The sequence below is a fragment of the Danio rerio genome, chromosome 2, assembly GCF_052040795.2.
Source record: "Danio rerio strain M-AB ecotype USA chromosome 2, GRCz13ab, whole genome shotgun sequence".
Classification (NCBI taxonomy): Eukaryota; Metazoa; Chordata; class Actinopteri; order Cypriniformes; family Danionidae; genus Danio; species Danio rerio.
The window spans coordinates 53,609,746-53,630,232 of record NC_141022.1 but is presented as its reverse complement, the minus strand read 5'-3'; the positions used below and the strand labels follow the sequence as shown (position 1 = coordinate 53,630,232).

The window sequence follows — 20,487 nt, the reverse complement described above, 5'->3', positions numbered from 1 at the left end:
GTGCGAATAAAGCAGCGTTTCCATCCAATGAGTCAAAGCGAAGAAAATCGCCCCTTACTGATTAACTGCCACCAAATATCAACAGTAAAATGGAATTAATTGGGGAGGGAGAAGCTGCATGAATATTTTCCTCATTTAATAATTTTTTTATTTATTTATTAAAGACAATGGCGACACGCAATGACTTCGTGGTGGTATTTGAAGGCATGAGATGTGGAGCACAGACGCTCTTGAGAGTTCTGGAGGTGATTAATAATATAATAACACTAATACTCAAATGGCTAAAGCGTTTTAGAATGACCAAAACATTTCAGATGTTTTACAATGCGGTCAGCCTGCAGGTTTTATCATCACATGATCTCTTATAACAAAATCACATGACTTTGAATCCTCATACTGGAATTTGTTCACTAAAAGTGTATCCATCGTTCTTTTGTTATGCGCACATCCAAAATTAACATAAAAATAGGTGGATGGAAACATGCCTACTGTTTGCTGCATTTATAAAGCCCTAGTATTGAGGTTAGTCTGTCTGATACGATTTTTCTGTGTGGAATTTGATTGGAATGGAAACACAGGACTGATTATTTAATTTAGCCGATCACTGTAGACAAAAAAAATAAGCATACAAAAGTAGAGACTACAAGTTGGTAAATAGAGGAAGAAATGTACCATACAGCACAAAAAATGGTATTCAGTAGTCAGTACAATTCCAAAGAAAATCTATACTCAATTATATTAATTGGAGTGTTCATAATTCATTACAGTTACAGATTTGAAAAAAAAAAATTATGTAGAGAACAATATAAACATCATATGACTCTAAATAAAACTGTTATATGCAAAGAACTTTTTAAGAACCATCTTTTTTGCAGAATGTTGTTTCTGCTTTTATGTTATGGACACATGGTTTTATTGTCTATCTTTTCTGTTCATTCCTCCAACAGTGACACCTGAAGGGAAGTGTTTATTGGGAACAGATTGGCCGTGTGCGGCTTCTTGTTACTGGCAAAACTATTAGACACGCATATCCACTTAGAACTGGCTTATTGGATAATAGGATTGAGACCTTCATACACTTACGCCTAATGATAATGAGACTAATGCTCATCATAAAAAGCTTGATAGTTTACCCATTTAGCTTAAAAATAAAGCTGATTTGTGAACTTTTAAATGCCTTTTTTGAAGTAAATAAACCTAGCATGACAACTTTTATAGTTTCAGCCATGGATATCCTTAAAAAATACTTTTTACTTTTAAACTTAAAAGGCATATGCAATATAAAAACAAAGTATTTCTATATGGGATTTAAATAAATAAATGCTTTTTTTCTCTAAATGATTCCTTTATTTTTCTTCTAAAATGTCATGAATGAACAAATATGAGCCAATACAATTCAATAATTCTTACTCCAATCTTTTGCAGTTGTTTTTCTTTATAAAACTCAAAGCTTCTCTGAAAGTCAGTTGCTGTGTGTGAGCAACTACTTAAACTGCACATGAGGGAGTAATCGCACAGAAGGGTGTGTGTGTGGGATGTTGAAGAGAAGGGGGTTATGGGTAATGAATGCTCCGCTGGCTCCTGGGGAGCGTTTGCGTGACTGCAGCCTGGCAAAAGTCCCCGTCCTGAGAAAAGCACTAAGAGGGGAAGATGCAGATCAGCTTTGGTGCTTCTGTTCAGACCATTCACAATCCATTTGTAGTGGCCACAAATGAGCGATGATCATCATTCAAATAAATGTCTATTACCTAAAAATGCAAAACGCAATGCTAAATTCTAAAGTCTGTCAGTAAATGAACATTTTATGCTTGAATTTTTTTATCTTTATTTTTTCATTTTTGGGAATTTAATACATTGGTAAAATGCTCTTTTTTTTTTGCACTTTTTATTTGGGAATGTGTCACCATCTTTTTAAATATATGATATAAAAAATATCATATATTGCATATTATTGCATTTTATTTATTATATATATATATATATATATATATATATATATATATATATATATATATATATATTAGGGCTGCACACTAATAGAAAAACTGAGATTGCCATGTTTTATTTCTCTGCGATTTAAATATTGCGATATGAATACAGTTTAACAAGATAGTTAAATAGCACTATTTGTCCATTTTAACAGTTTTTAGTTACAGAAATTGAAATATTACAATGCAAAAAAGGTTTTCCTACTATGCTTTGTTTCATTTTTAGTCCAAATTCATGGATCAAGTAAAATACTGTTTTGTTTTAAAATTGAGATGAAATAAGGCAAAATTCCTTAAAACAAACACTATTATTTCCCAGTGGGGTAAGTTAAATAATCTTGTTTTCTCTTTGAAATGTAGATATTTGGACTCGAAACAAAGACAAAAAACTTTTATGTTGCCTCAATAATATAAATTCTGTATAAATACATTAATCAAATACAATTTTGTAGTTCCTGATCAGCTATAATCCAGACTTTGGGTATTTTTGCGTGCGATGTGACCATTGCAGATGCGCACATTGCAATATCAGTGCTAGAACGATATATTGTGCAGCTCTAGTATATATATATATATATATATATATATATATATATATATATATATATATATATATATATATATATATATATATATATAATAAAGAAAATAAAAAACACATGCTTAATGGAATATAAAGCAAATATACATGTACTGTACCAAGTTTTTTTTCTTCCTTTTTGTCTTTCCAAACATGTTAGTCTTGCCAAGTTTGAATTTATTTGATTAAAAATACACTGAAAGTAAAATTGTGAAATATTATTATACTATATTATTAAATTTATATGATATTGTTTTACAGTAAGAGGTTTTATTTAAATGCATTTAACTTTTATTTTAATTGTAATCAGTGCTAAAGGAAGCTTTATTATAAAAGTTGCGATGTTGTGAACAAAAATATGCTCAAAAGAATAGTATATGTTTGAAAATATTTAGTATTATTAGAAAAGTCCTTAATGACAGATTTGCTGACATAAAATATTTGCTTTAATAAAATCTGTCACTTTAAATCTCATCTGGAACGAATCAGGAAGAGTTTGATGGGAAAAGTTTTCTGACTTAAAAGATTTTACTATCTTGGCGAATCTAAAGTCTAACCAATAGAAACTTTTAGAGGAGGAGAAATGTCTTTTATGCTTTTTATTTAATATATTTTGTTTAATCAAATTGGATCATGTAGATGTTTCTTGTGCTAGGAGTTTAATTATAATGGTGAATTTGTCATGGCATTCATGATCAGTCGACATGAGGGAAGGATATTGGCTCTAGTGCACTTCCACACAGCTCGGCCAGTATCATGTTTTAATTTTCCCCCAGAGAGCTCCCAGTTGTGCAGGCGCTTGGCAGCCGACAAACCCTCTTTGGCACATTCTTCTCGCGTGCAGATCAGGAAAATTCCATCTCGTGTCTCTGTCCTGGAAACATTCCTCTGTTTGTTTTCATCATGTGAGAATGTGTGCTAGAAGCTGATAAATGATCCAAGCGTCCAGCATCATGCATGTGCGTGAGTCTCCCAAAACATCTGTTTTAGCACGGGACTGAGGATATTTCACCCTTCCTCTTCAGAAGATAAATCGGTCTTTGATCTTTGTTTACATTGCACATGTGATCCATTTAAGAATACAGTCCAATTCCTAATAATGCTAAATTTACACATTGTCACCTAGGGGTCTAAAAGCACACACACAAAAAAAGCATTAAAAGCAGCTACTGAAACAGAGCTCTAAGGTCTGCATGTTTTGGCAGCCGGAAGGCATCTGCACAGTGTCGTGCGAATGGCTGGTAAAAAAATGACCCAGATATGTCATAAAGGGGTTTGTCATTAAGCTCATTCTGTTGCGTGACAACAGCAGTAATATCAGCCTGACACGGAGAGTCCTTTTACAGATCTTTTATTTTCACACACTTAACACTCTTTATAGTTTCTCACGCCTGTTATACGCAGCATTTTTAGACACAAATGTGATTTTTCAGTTGTTCTGCTTGGTGTTGTTTATTATACAGTTGAGAAGTCAGAAGTATTAGCCCCCCTGTATATTTTTTCGCCCAACATTTTTAAACATAATAGTTTTAATAACTAGTTTCTGGTAACTAATTTTCTAAATCTTTGCCATGATCACAATACATAATACAGACCCCCAAGTTTATATATATATATATATATATATACAAGAGTTTTGTCTGGTTCTTGAATCTGATTGGCTGATAGTCGTGATATATTTAAGTAATATCAGCACCCGTAAAGCCTTTTTTACCCTTTTAGTATTATTCTGCCCACATACAGTACAACCAGCAAAAAGCAGTCACTACAGATCTAAAGTTTAATAGATGCTTGCTCAACTGTTTAACTGTCAACTTATGATTTGAATCCAAGGCGGAAGAAAGTAGTTCCTCATACAAAAGGGATTTTGAGACTCTCCATGTTTGCATAAACGCAATATCACACGAGTAGCAGTGCAATATGGCTGTATATCGGCGTTGGCACACACGCCTCCCACCAGTGCCGATATACAGCCATATCGCACTGCTACTCGTGTGATATTGCTTATATATATATATATATATATATATATATATATATATATATATATATATATATATATATATACACAGTGACACAAATCATAAGACTAAAGCTACTTTATTTTGGTCTCTTGTCAAGACAAGATCTAAAACAGATCTTAAACAGTTGGGATTAATCCAAAGAAAGGTTGTATAACTCTTATTTTTATCCACAATCTTACTTTCTCTCAGATTTTACTCCCCGGAGCATCTGACATGTACCTCACTCAGGAAATGCATTGAAACACGGATTGCTGTAAAACTCGTCAATGGCAGGGAAGCGTTTTCTCTTGTTAACTGCAGGAAGTGAGTTAAGTGAAAGCATTTATACATTTATCGATTTTATTCACATCATAATACCAGTCATACATGTCAAGCACAAATAATGTCCTTCCATTCTGTCACGTCCAGCGGCCGTCAATCTTGAACCAATCTTCATCACCGTAATCTGCTTGCTATTCTGTCTATTCCTTAGCTCCATTTGTTAGATGTTTCCCACTTTCTTTTGCAGTCTTAAGTGCGTCAAACGCACAAAACGGCCAATTCGTGCTACAGGTTGAGTAATCCAATCTGTGCATTGACTTTACATGTAAATCACTCGCACTTCATCTGTGGCTGCTGACTCCAAAGGCTGCAAAACAATAAATTGCAAACTGAAAGAAATATATGGTTTGTAATTGGATGTTTTATGAGATTATTGAAATTTTTGGGGATTATTTCGCGTTTAATTAAGAATTTTACACGCTCGCAAAAATTGGCAACTTTTTGTTGATTTTTGCGTTGGATTCAGCGTTTGCGGAATCGCAAAAAGCTAGGGGGTCTGATAATATTGTAATAGATATTTTTCAAAATACTAGCATTCAGTTTTAAAGGTTTTCCAAAAATCTAATTTATTATATTAAACTATTAGAACGACCATATTGATCAGCAGATTGATTTTATGGCACCCGGTTAAACTTTCGGACACTTTAATGACACACATACATAAAAAAATACACGGCCATAGCTGAATGAGAGGAGGATGATCTCCGAGTGGCATTCTCCAACATCAAACACTGAATAGACTTAGGCCCTTTGGTATGTGTGTCCCCGTTGTGTGCAAGGTTTATATATTTTTAACCACCTCAGAGAAAATTGGGGGGTTGTGAGTCAGTGACAAGTTTGGGAACCCCTGCTGTAAACAAAGAAAAGAAAAACCTTAAAAAATGGGTTCAAAAAAAAAACTGCTTTTATTGTAGCCAAAAAGAAAACAAATAAGACTTTCTCCAGAAGGAAAAATATTATAGGAAGTACTGTGGAAAAAAAAAAATTCTGTTTAACATAATTTGGGAAACATTTGAAAATATTTTTTTACACAACTCTATGTGCCATTTTTAGATATTGGAAAGTACTGCTGGTGAAGGTTTCAAATCGATATTCAGCGGCGGATAAAACGGAATTTACTGTAGCAGTCATGTACAACAAGATCTTTTGTGAATAATACCGCAAACAGAGCCGTGAGCCAGCAGACTAATGCATGATCTCATGCGGAGACTGTTTCCAAACACTGCTCCTCTCACGCCACAGCCATTAGTTCACACAAGGCACATGTTGACCCCGCTTTGGTAAGGTTAACCCCAATTCTGTTGGAAAGGCATTGACATTGATGGCAGATTATTTCACATCACCAGCACTACAGCACATTCGCCTCTGCGGTGGTCTGTGTTTGTGACCGATTGACTGGAAAAAACTGTCAGAAAGATGTCAGGAAATGTTATGCTATTCTATGTTGTAAGATTAAGTCCTTAAAAAAAGAATAATGAGCATAAATGTTACTCATTTTTAATACTGTAGCTAAATCATGCTTTCAATTACTTCTTGTTAAGTTATCTGTAGTCTTATAAGAAAAAATGCAAAAAGATTGGCCAAAAAATGCAAGAACAAAGTCTCATCATAACACATCTTGATAAGGAATGCAAAAAATTAAAGTGTTAGGATGCGTCTCTGAAGACAAGAGTAATAATGCTGAAAATTAAGCTTTGCTATCACAAATACATTGCATACAGTGTAATTTGATTTCACAGTATTACTATTTGTACTGTATTTTAGGACTTTTTCAATTGCATGCTCAGCCTAATTCCTCTATTCAGAAATATCTTGTATTCTAATACTGCTGCACATAAAATTTTATATTAGAGCTGTCAAAATTAGCGCATTAACGCATGCTATTAATTTGAAATATTTAACGCATTAAAAATAAATATCGCAATCAACACAGTTGCAGTTTTTTTAATTTCCTGTTGTGGCCAACGCGTGTTTAACATGCAAAGATATATAGATAAGACCAAGGAAGCACTTTTAGAAGGAAGGTTTCAGTATAAAACAATTAATATCACGACACCAGGCTATCCAGCGTTTCCTCCAGAGTTTCATGCAGTTTTGGGTGTTTCATTTTTAATCTTTAGACTTTAACTGCAGTTCAGCAGTTCACTTTCATTCTACAACATATTGTTCATGCCCCGTGACAATTACTGAATGAAAATATGAAGTAAGGACTGCTGGAAGAGTGTTGTTTTAATGTAATTTGATACCGTTTACTTTATAATTAATGTTTTCAACTCGCAATACAACTTTACAATGAGTACAATTGTTTGTATTCAAAACTTTATTGATTTTATAATTTTCCTTTTTCCATATTTGCAATGCTTGTATTTTAGATTTGTTTTTGTAGTCCACTTAGAATCCAACGTAAAAATAATTTTTGTTTGGTATTGGCAATGATTGTTTTGAAATTCAAATGGCACTTACATGCCTGTTTTTATTTCTGTAATAAATATGGCCTTTTGTGGTTAATCACAAAAACATGTGTGTGTATGTATATGTATGTATATGTGTGTGTGTGTGTGTGTGTGTGTGTGTGTGTGTGTGTGTGTGTGTGTGTGTGTGTGTGTGTGTATACATACATATTCAAGTATTAATTTTTTTTTTTATAATTATTTTTAAATAATTATATTATTTAAGTTTGTTAGCTTAAATTTAATGAACAGCCACAAAGCCAAGAACAAGAGCAGAATCTTCCGTGTGTACTGTTTTTGTTTACAAGGCTGTCTAAAAGCGCAAGTGGTTTCACTTTCTCTAGAGAGCTTGTGTGTCTATATTTGAAGTAACAAACTTATAACAATAATAACGAACTTAATCATAATTATAATTTTGTGATTATTTAAGTGCTTTTGACATCAGATCCTTTCAACAACAAACGCGAAAGAAAAGAAAAAAAAAAACGAAAGGAGCAAATGATTCTTTCAGCAACCTAAAGTACAAACAAACTGCCATGTTTAACTATTGTCCTTGTCTTTTGGACTATTAGGAACTCGGAATGAAGGAATTAATTTAAACAAGATGTTATCGCTACAAGTGCTGGTGAAGAATAAAGATGAGAGGTTTTTACTGACATATGTTTCATATCGTTTATGAACCCAAATATGGCCTAAATGTATGTTTTGTATATTTTGGTGTAAGTCTCTGTGTATGTTCATAAATGTTTTTTTATTTTTTTTATTTTATATAATCGCAGATGTTACAGTAGGCTTTCTCAGGTGTTCTCTATAATCAAATCCTGTTCATAGAAAGGTTAGTAATTATCATTTATTTATACATAAATATTTATTAGTGATTTATTAGGATTTTTGCAACCGATACCGAGTACAAATTCCTTGTCATGGTGATCGGCCGATAGCGAGTACCGATTCTGATGCTTAATCTCTATAATGCATAAAGCACATTTTCACTCAAAGTATGATAAGTGGAGATCACACCTTACCTAAGAGAATAAATTAAACATGTTATGGTCAGAAGCAGCTTTTCAGAAAATAAGCAAACGGATAACAAAATTGTAAGAAAAATCACTAACAAAGCAATTTGGAAACATTGCAAAGGATGAAAGTTGAATTTAAATTAGCGCATATTTGATCCATAAGAAGTTAAAATGCACTCCTATAAATCCATTAATTCTTTACTAAAAGGAAATGAGCTATATGCCCAGCTAGTGTTTTTCAGCCATTGAAAAGCTTTATGTGACTATTTTCACTTTCATAAGGTTTCTTTTAAAGCATCGATGTTTTAATGTCATTCAAATATATATAGTTACATAGACTCAAGCATCTATTTGGTTGTTAAAGCGTAAAAAGAGATGAAAGACTGTTTAAACGCAGGTGCCGTCATTAGGGACAGGCTAGCGCAGAAATTTAATTGAAAATTCTGGGGTAAAATTAATTTCCATATTTTAAAGACATGGCGCAGAAAAATATAATTTAATGCAGTGCTTTTTGTTTGGTCTTATACCCACTTTATATTATATCTCTGCAAGGTTAGGAAGACTGCTGTTTTTTAAAGACATCAGATCTTAAATGTGGCGATTTTGTATGGGATGACAATTAATCGGGAGCCCTTAGGCTGGCAGACTGCATCTAAAAGTGTGTGTGCATATACCCCATTGGTCCATACACCTACTGTTTATTACAATAAGTATATTACAATAAGTTTTATTATTAAATATTCAAGTAAAAAAAAAAATATATATATGTATTTTTTTATTTCTCTAATTTTCCAGCCAGGTTTTAATGAACTTGCAATATTGTTGAAAACATAGAACTTTCAGTTCTAATACGTAAAAAGATTACAGTTCTTATGTCATCTGCTTATAAACTCGTAAACAAACAATTGTGATCGGTTCATGAGATTGACCAGATAAAATGTGATTATCGGCTGATACTGATAACTGAGCATCCCTAGTATTTATGGATATAAAGCGTATACGATTTGTAAACTGTCAAATACCACGCCTACTATAGACCATTTTGAGGGATGTAAACAAAAACAATGGTCCCAATGTATTTCCTGTTTTACATTTTTAATTTCCGTTGCGTCCAAAACCCGAACATCTTGATAAATAACATGATAGCTGTCTTAACATTGAGTTATGATTGAATTGTCTCTTGTTACAATTATAAAATAGTTTGATAACAAGCAGAAAATGTTCATGGGCCAGTGACATGATCACAATGAAATGGTCTATTGTTACCATTTGTCAGTAGAGACACAAGCTTGATGTAGGTGGCCCATACTGAACCTTACCGCAATGTAAAATAATAAAGTGGTTCATAATTAAAGTGGTTCAGTTCGCTTTTTGGTAACTTTTGACAGTGGAAACGGGCATAAAAGCGTTCCGACCCATACCGTACGATACCACTCAGTGGAAATAGGCTATTAATGTAACAATTTCTTCATTGGCCAGAGTTAAACTCTCAATTATAGCTCTGTGTTACGGATTTTTTTTGACCTGCCAGTAGGGCTGCACGATTAATTGAAAAAAGATCACGATCTCGATTCGACCCTACACAAAATCTTAATTCGGCTTTTCTACGATTCAGCCAATTATATTTTCAAGGTCAGGAGAGAAGCAAGGCAGTCGCACAAGTCTTCACAGCAACATTGACACCTTCAAATGACATTAAAAGTTTCATAAATTCAGTATGTAAGGTACAATTCACCCAAAAATTTCATTTCTGTCTTCATGTAATGATGTATTCACGGTCGTGAAATTAGACGTGAGCTGACCGTGAGCTGTTTGTGTACTTCCGAGAAAGCGTGCGTACACGCATGACACCTACTTTAGTGAACACAACCTGCATAGGCAGTGAATAACAGGTAATAAAGTTGTAAATAACATTCAGATTGTTGCACAGAGCGATCGTTTGCAGTCCATGCGGGAGGTTTGATTTGCATGTTTGTGTTTTTTTCTAACAGTGACAGCAGCCATGAGCCGCACTCGGAAGTGAAAGTGAAACCTGTGATTTAAATCAGGGGTTCTCAACTGGTTTGGCCAAAGGACCCACATTTTTACAATGTCATCAAGCCGCGACTCAAATTTTTAGGAACTATAATACAATTTTGCATATCCTGACTTTGAAATATACATAACATGGAGCAAGCCATGTCATGGGCTGATCTGGTTAGGCAGAATCGCCCTGAGTCTTTCTCAAACCTTACCTTAAATAATCCCAAGAATTCCCTCAAGGAAGGGGGTGTGTGTGTATAACAAAAGGAAAAAGTCACACCCTTCACAGTGGTTCAAAAGATGCCTGAAGTTATATATTTATTGTGTTGATTATGTCTGTTTCTGAGAGAATGAGACCATTGTACCAATCGCACTGAGACATTTCAAATGATATCAAACATGATAGTTAAAGTCAGTATGGTTAATCTAGAACATTCAAACATTGAAATGACCATATGCGTGAGTTGGGTGGATGAAGCTGAGTTTCAGCATACTCAGATGCAAATGCAGCAGGAACTGGTTTTTCCCGCATTCCCCCCTGGTGGGTTGTGGAGTCCATTGGCCCTGTTTTCAGCTCATGTTTTGAATTGTCAAAGACATCAAAAATATTTGTAATATTTCAATTCTTACAGAATTGAATAATTTGTATTTGTAAATAATTTGTAAATAATTTGTATTTATTTGTTAACATAAACAAGTAGTGACAGATAAATCTAAATCACCAAGACTTACAAATAAACATTATTTTATTGCTGTCATGTAACAAAATGTATCGAATTATACAAATATTACAAAGTAAAAATGACAAATACTGTAAACAGTGGTTAGGGTAAGGAAAGGTTCAGTTACCATGAAATACCGTAAACTGAATTGTTAATAAAACATGTTGTCTGGTTTCTAAATGTCGTTTTAATTTAGAAGGTTTCGTGCTCTCTTGTGAGAGCAACTCACTACATATGACACACTGAGGCTTTAAGCCTTTTTGTAGTCAATATATGTAAATCCACACTTTACAAATTCAGGGTCGTATTTGCACTTCGACATATTTGTTGCTATAATTTAATGAAATTTCACATGTCAAATGGTAGGGTTGTCACGCACGCATTTCAAAAAAAGATATAAGCAAAATAAACAATTTCTTTTTACTTTTGTTGTTTTTTTTGACCACACACTCCACGACCCACTGAAAATGTTCCCACCAGTTGAGAAACACTGATTTAAATGATCATATGGCATTTTACAGTTATGATTACGACAAACATTTGATATGCTTTTTTCTTTCATAGCGAACACAGAGTGTTGTGCATGAGAATAAATGTTTACTTAGTCAGTTTAACAACCCCACCCTACATATAATGTTGAATATAATGCAAGAAGGAATCTGATAATGACAAAATTCTAATTTTCCTAGTGAAAACAAATAGTCTAATAATGTTGTCAATAACAGATGACAAGCACATGTCTTAAACATATTAAATCAACGCTACAGTTATGAATAGTTATATTCTGATGTCATAATTTTACTGTGAAGTATCAAACAGGACATATTAAAAGTCTGTTCTAGTCCACCATAATGACTATACAAAATTTAGCATTTTAAGCAGCAGTAGACCCACACATAGACCTAATATTATGATTGTTTTTTTTGTACCATATTTTTGAGAATTAACAATAAAAATAGGCTAATCATATTAACCTTTATTTTATATTTACAGAATCATGAGAAAATTGTGATCTTGATTTTAAGCAAAAAAATAAAAAATAAATAAATCGTGATTCACATTTGTGGCAGAATGGTGCAGCCCTACCTGCCAGTAGAATGTTTAATTTATTTTTTTTAATAGTCAATATATTAACGAAGTACAATGAGCAGGTTTAAATAGACTGCCTAAAAATAAAACACATAATTATTTTCTACCTACTGTTTACATTAATTTAAAATACAACTGTTTTTACAGTAGCATTAGAATAGTTTTGGGTGGGTTGTAACATCATTCAACTGAGTAAGAAAAGTGTTATTGATTGAGTGATAAGAGGCATACATATTAAGGACTGTATGTAACCCAGAAAAAAATAAAGCTATTGTGTATCAGTACTGAAGAAAATAATAAAATCGAGAATTACAATAATACACACCAGTATTTTTTGACAACACTAATAGACAGAGAATCTCCTAGTGTGAGCTTTCATTCATGTTTAAAGGGAGCGCTGGCCCTTTAAGAGATTGTAGTAAAGCTGGGTTTGCGTGACTGTAGTAGACTAGAGCTTGACCTCAGAGGGAAGTCAGTGAAAATAATCTAATGATCCGTCCATCAAAGCACGGGAGACCAGCAATGCACAAATGAGTCTACTATAATCCTTCCTGCTTCACTTCTTGTATACTGTGGATCGTCCTCTAGCAAACACACATATTGAGTCGTGTAGTGTAAGTAACTCCATGCAGTGCAGCTGAGGACTGCATTCTCTACAATTCAGCTTTGAATATGCTCTGCCTAATAGATGGAGGCTACAGTAATCTTTTTATTTCTTTTATTTAATAAATGCAGCTTTAAATTCTACATACAAAAGACACAAAGAAAGAAAGAGGGGGGATTGAACATTGATCTAGAACGGAATAAACCAGAAATGTGTGTGGTTTTCTGTTTTCTGAAATGTGTTCAATGTGTGATCGTTTTTTTTTTTTTTTTTGTGATGGTCCTGGGATAAAGACTTTTTGATAAAGACTTCACAGTGTGATTGTCAATGTCAACTAAGAAGTATCATACAAAAATATTTTTTAGGTTTACAAAGGCAAGTGAAGAAGAATTTAATGAAATCTGACGTATTTCGTAAAATAGAAATAAGTTTTAAGTCAAATTTTGTTCATAAATTTTCAGGTACTTCCAAACTGAATGTTATCTCCGAAACTATGCAACATGAATATTATTATTTATTAATATTAATTGTATTAATAATTTTTATAATATATATATAATATATAATATATATATAATATAATTAATTTTATTAATAAAATAAAGTAAAATATTGTTTTGATTAAATTATGTACAGACATATTATTTAAAAAATGAACTATATTGACTCTAAATAAGGTTGCAAGGTGGTGCAGTGGGTAGCACGTTCGCCTCACAGCAAGAAGGCCGCTGGTTCGAGCCTCGGCCGAGTTTGCATGTTCTCCCTGCGTTTGCGTGCATTTCCTCCGTGTGCTCCAGTTTCCCCCACAAGTCCAAAGACATAAGCTATAGGTGAATTGCAAGCTAAATTGTCCGTAGTGTATGTGTATGTATGTTTCCCAGTGATGGGTTGCAGCTGGAAGGGCATCTGCTGCGTAAAACATATGCTGGATAAGTTGGCGGTTCATTCTAATGTGGCAACCACAAATTATTAAAGGGTCTAAACCGAAAAAAAACGAATGAATGACTAAATAATCTGGCAATGCATCAGTCATTATTTAAAGGTGCCCTATAATGAAAATCTGGGTATACCAAGGCATAGTAGAATGATAAAAGATCAGTATATGGAAACGGACATACTATGAGCCTCAAACACAACAGTATCCTCGTTCTCATGTAAATTCCACTAGTGGAAAACCCCTGTGGACAACAGGCCAATCAGAAGACAAAACAAACTTTGATAAGACTTACGGGCTATGCCTTCCACATTTGCATGTATGTGTACTTTAGCTCATTCATCCGGACCTGACGATTAGTCACGTCATCAAGAGAACACGACTCATATGCAGCTTTGAGATCATAAAAAAAATAATAATCTGAGATCATTAATATGCAGGCCTCAGGCTGTGTTTGAAAAGCCAGTCATTTTCTAGTGAGACAACAGTGAAAACTTTCCTCCCTTAGTTATTTTAAGCATATATTTCACTTACTATCTATGTGGGACTTTTATTGTGAAAAGGCGAGCTCCAAATTGTTTACTGTGCATTACTGGACAACAATAGCACAAGGCTTGTTCAAACTCGCCTCATGATGCAAAATGCAAGATTTACAGATTACACATTTATTCATCTCCACTTCGAAGAGGCCGTATGTATGTTTGGTTACGTCTTTTGGTAATTTATTGTGAAATTTAATGCATACGTTTCAACAAACACATGTAGACTGCTTAAACATGTCAAATCACTCGGCCCAACTGTCATATGTTCATGCAGAGGCTAATATTAATTTCTGGCTGTTTTCTTTGACCACAGCTATAAAATTCAACGCGGTACACCTCTATCACTCTCTTTTGTCAAGTTTAATTTTAAATTAAGCCTTAATCCACAGCAAATCTGGTGAGCAAAATAGATTAACTTACTCTGATTGAGGTTATATTTGTCCATGTTCAGCGTACATCAGGATTGTGTGTGTGTGTGTGTGTGTGTGTGTGTTTGTTTGTGTAAGAGCAGCACGTCACAGCTGAGCACATTATTATGCAAGACACAAACCATATATGGTCAATTATGGACCCTCTGATTGTATGGGTATTTATGGAGTACTGTGTTCTCTCGTTATTTGTGGTAGTTATGTTCCAAAAATAACCTGCGATAGGTGAAATCTGCATGTTTTAAGGCTGTAAAAGCCCTCACTACATACTTTATACACTTTTCTCAGACAGGCATAAACATTTTCAAGCGTTTCTCTTGTTTAAACAATCTCAAAGTTTAAACTTTCCTAGAAAAATTTGTCCAGTGTTATAGAATGAAACCAAAGATTTAAAACTGTTGTCAGGCGCAAACATTCATTGCAGCAAAAACTAGCAGACTGCATCCTTAAGTAACACACGCCGGGCGTGCATGTTATTTCAAATTAAATTATTCACATTTACATTTAGTGATTTAGCAGACAATTTTATCCAAAGCGACTTACAAATGAGGACAAGGAACTATAAGAGAAACAATGAATAAGTGCTGTAGGCAAGTTTCAGGTGTGTAAAGAAGTGTAAGAAGCAAAACATTAGTATTTTTTTTGTTTTGTTTTTTGTGGTAGTTAGTGGAGGAGCCAAAGAGGGAATTGCAGATTAGTAAGGAAAGTGGAAACTAAATAGTTGAGTTTTTAGTCGCTTTTTGAAGACAGCGAGTGACTTTGCCTTTCTGATGCAGTTAGGGAGTTCATTCCACCAACTGGGCAGATTGAGTGTGAGAGTTCAGGAAAGTGATTTCTTCCCTCTTTGGGATGGAACCACGAGGCGACGTTCATTCACAGACACAAGTTTCTGGAGGGCATAGAAATCTGTGAGAGCAGATAAGAAGGGGCGCAGCCAAAAATTGCTTTGTAAGCAAACATCAGAGCTTTGAATTCGATGCGAGCAGCAACTGGCAGCCAGTGCAAATGAATGAGTAGCGGAGTGACATCTGCTCTTTTAGGTTCATTAAAGACCACTCGTGCTGCTGCGTTCTGAAGCATCTGAAGAGGTTTGATAGAGTTAGCTGGTAAAATGCCTGGTGCGGCACATCTGGTGTGCGACCCCCTTTACGATGGTCTTGTTGCAGACAGTTACAACCCTTTTTACATTCTTGTTGGAACTCGCACTGCTAGCGATTAAATGATGCACCACTACATTTTGAGGATTGCACAGGAGGGACGATGACACCTGTAATGAAAAGGTAATGAATCCCATCCTTTTTTAAATATTTTTTAAAGTGTTTTCATGCCTAAATAAAACAAAAGGACAGAACAGACTCGCATTTAAGAGCAAGGGGCGTCCCTGGGTGCTTCAGCGGTATGGGTTGCGCATAGGGAGGCTAATCTCTTTATAAAGAGATTAAAAATATGGGAGAAATACGGGAAAATACCTTTGCAGGATGATAGCAGGATAGAACTGTAAAATACAGAAGAATACCGGAAAAAACAGGAGGGTTGACAGGTATGCAATCGGGTCGCAGAACACAATGCGCTGTTTAAAAAAAAGCATGTCAAACTGCGAGGCCACGAAAGGTGAACCCTGTTAAAGTGAGGGACCACATTAGCTTATAAAATCATTTCTGGAGATTTTTTTAACTTACGGTAGCCATAAACCCACTATGTAGATATCAGATACCAATGTAACTTATTTAACCAATGCAGTACATGGCACCGTTGATAGTTTTTTTCTTTTCAAATTATTTATGTACAGTCGAATTAACTTAGAAATAAATAATTAACTCAATTAATTTTCATGTTTATGTTGTGCTTTTACAATGAAAGCTATGGACGTCAAATGTTGTTTTGCACTCATAACATCTTAAAATTACGAGTGAGTAAATGATGGGAATTTTCATTATAGGTGCACTGTCCCTTTAAGGGTGCTGTGCTTGTACTTAGTCACTTTAACGACATAAAAAAATCTCACTGAGCGAAGAACAAAGTTAAAAGTAAAAGGCAAAGAGTCAAAAAGCGAGTCCGTTCCTTGCTGTGTAATATAGCTAGCCCACAAACACACATCTGCTCGTAAATCCAACCTCAATTGTCAAGAGCAGATCTGGTTTTTATTTCCAATCCCCTCATCAAAACAACCCAGCAGTGAAATGGGCTATTTCTGCCATGTGAACTGATATTTTGTGAAAAGTAGCTCATCCACCTGCAGATCGGAGCTTGTTTGGCAGTGTATGTGAAGTGAATGGATGGAGTATGAGTCTTTGGAGGGAGATGGAGATTTCTTCTCATGCAGGACTTTTGTAGAGTGTGTAAATGATTAAATGTGAAGTTTGGTGGAGTCAATAGGGCTACAAGATATTTCAAAGAATTACCATTATCACAATAGTAGTATATGCTAGGCAAGTCAGGGAGCGCCCAACCAGCGGGCTGTGTGGGTCCTAATGCCCCAGTATAGTGACGGGGACTCTGTACTTTTCAGTGAGCGCCGTCTTTCGGATGAGACGTTAAACCGAGGTCCCGATTCTCTGTGGCCGTTAAAAATCCCAGGATGTCCTTCGAAAAGAGTAGGGGTTTAACCCTGGCACCCTGGCCAATTCTGCCCACTTGCCTCTGTCCATCATGGCCTCCTAACCATCCCCATATCATAATTGGCTTCATCACTCTGTCTCCTCTCCTCCAGTCAGGTGGTGTGCGATCTGACGCAAAAAGGCTGCCTTTGCGTCATCCAGGATGATGCTGCGCACTGGTGGTGGATGAGGATCCCCCCCTATTTGTAAAACGCTTTGAGTGCCCAGAAAAGTGCTATATAAATGTAAGGAATTATTAATTATTATTATTATTATTAAGTCAAGTTGAGCTTTATTGTCATTCCGCTAAATGTGTGGACATACAGTGGAATGAAATATCAAGCCTCGCAGGACCACAGTGCTACATAAATACACTTAATCATAAATATGAACACAACACTGGATGTTAGAGCTTTTTAAACTTATACATAAACATGCAATATTTATATTGCAGAAGTGTGGCAAGCATTTGTGTGTTGCATCCATAGTTTTTTTTATTATTCAAATTTGACCAATCAGGTGAGGGCTTTCTTTCTTTAGAACCGCATCACAATTAGGTGCTGTTATGCTACTGGCTAGAGTGGCCCAAAGTGAACCTAGAGCTTCAGAGCCAAGAGCTGAAAATAAATACTAATACTATTAAATACTAACAGCCAAAAAGAATCAGAATGACTGCTGAGGTTTTCAGTCATTCATAGTGTTTTAAAATCTAAATGTTTGTACTTTAACAGCTTTTTGAGACTCAATTAGATTTAATTAGATCTGAATAAAATCTATTGTCTGTATATTATTTTGTATAATCATTACATGTATAATTAGCTTTCTACAAATAGCTAATGTAAAACATCATCTCTCTAGGAAAATTTTGTTATTTTGCGAGGAATACTCAAGAACAGTAGCGTATATTGTATATTTTTCACTGTATTGTGTAGCCCCAAATAGTCAGACATAAATGAAGTGCCGTTAGCCTTACGTTTTGGGAGTTAAATGCTGGAGGGAAATGTTCATCATTCATCATTATGAGCATTGTGGAGCTATTTCTTCATCCCTTCTCCTGCCTTCAAGGGATATAGAGATCCACAAATAGAGCCACAGCTGCTTTAGAAAAAAAAACAGGACTTATTATGCATCATGTCAAGTGCCCTAATTTATCACTATTGTCCTCAAACACTTAAAGGTGCTATCAGCAACAAAATCTTAATGTAGACCTGCTCAGTTCTGTTACGTTCTATTCCATTCTGTTCCGTTATGTTGTATTCTGTTTTGTTCTGTTCTGTTCCCTTCTGTTCCATTCTGTTTTGTTCTATTTTTCAAGTTCAGTTTTATTAGACAGTCCTCCTTTTAATGTTTGTAAAGTACTTTTTATATATACAGTAGAGGAGGTAGCAGTTTTTTGTTTTTTTATGTAGACTATAACAAATTTGTTTTCTTTTTAATTCTTTAATTTTTCACAATTAAAAATATTTATGTGCTACTGTGCATCCCTGTGTGTGTAATAAGCAACATGTACATAGGTTTTCTAACCTACCTATCACTAATACGCTCTAAACAACAACAAAAAAAATGTTTCTGTAGACTTAAAACATCCATGCCAACAGTGCACCTTAACACACCTCCTATTCAGACCTGCCCATGCATGGGAGCACAATAGTGTACACAAGAACGTGACACATGATGCAAAAATTATATTTACTGTAATTAATTCACCAATACATTAATTCAAGCAGAAAAACATTTTGCTTTAAGCATAATAATAATACATTTTATTTTTAATGGGCTTTTTTTAAACAGAAACAGCGACCTGCACGTGTTGTCTGAAGCAGCATTTGTGCTTTGTGTTTATTCCTTCTGTTCTAAACCTCTGCACTTCGTCGCGACTTTACTCAATCTGCAATATAAAGATCATTACTATGTGAAAAAAACAGCAGCACGCACGTGAAATTATCCAGACCACGATGGATGTTGAGAACCTGGGGGTCTTTCTCATGCACGCGAAAGGAAAGCTGAAGCATGCACGGTGCATTGATAGAGCAAAAGCAGCACGCAGGCGTTTGCCTTTCATACTGATACAAAAAAATGTTTCAATTTGGTTTTGTAGTTCGGGCCCAAAAAAATATTTGTTACATTTTTTTAATCGATTAAGTTCATTGGATCAACCTTATAAAAATCAGTGAATATTATCGATGCATTTATTGGGTAAATATAAAATAAAAAAGGTACTTTTTACTGTAATAAGTCCCCATCCACAGCAGTGACAACCCATTGTTGCAATGTTCTAAATAAATATTTTCAAAATTTGTAATGATTTTTTTTTTTTGAAACTTTAATGTTAGTACATGCATGTCGCACACCCGGTGTGTTCCTGCTGCTCCGTTTACCATTCTCTCTCACCATCACTGTCCATTAGCACAAATCATCGCTCCCCATCTCCTGCCATCTCTCATCTTGCCCGGGCACATTCACCTGAGTTCTAATTAGACACACCTGCACCGCTCATCAGCACTCCCTCTGTAACCCAGCGATTCCAGTCAGTTAGTGGTTGAAATCGATGTCTGACGGTTCACCTTACCTTCTCCCTGACTCGCTTTCCTCCATGGATGTTTCCCCTCTCCAATGATCGTTTAACTTGTGAACGTTTCTCTCAAACCTGTGGATGGACAAAGCCTTTATTAAGAGAAGTGACTTTACACTCTATGTCTGCTTGAAGCTATCTGTTTACAACATAAACAACTATTCATCAGCTCCATTGCAAATACTCTCACTTACCTGCTTCTCCTGTTTGTTAATGCACTACTTGTTTGAATAAATTGATGAAAAGAGATACTCCTCATTGTGTGACCGTGACAATGCAATTGCAATGCCTTAATTTTAGTAAGGTTAGTACACAATCATAGCCATAAATGCAATGTTACTAATAATTTGCATACTTTGTTTTTTTGGTTTTCGGCCTTGCTTTCCTCTTTGGCTTTCATTTCGGTCATCCCTGCATACTTATCTATGATGGATTTTGGGTCAGGATATTATGAGATAATTTTGATGTTGAGGTCATTCATTCATTAGTATTGATCAGAGAAATCTCACTTGTCCAGGAGATTGTGCTCTTTAGGAGCTGCAGCTTGAAATAATGAAAGAGTTAATGTGTGCTTATGACAATGACTGCTTATAAG

General features: G+C 34.9%; 1 protein-coding gene across 3 annotated transcripts in view; it reads left to right on the top strand.

Annotated features, from left to right (window-relative positions):
* Window positions 1-20,487, top strand: part of ahrrb (aryl hydrocarbon receptor repressor b) — a 52,411-nt gene that overhangs the window by 12,894 nt on the left and 19,030 nt on the right.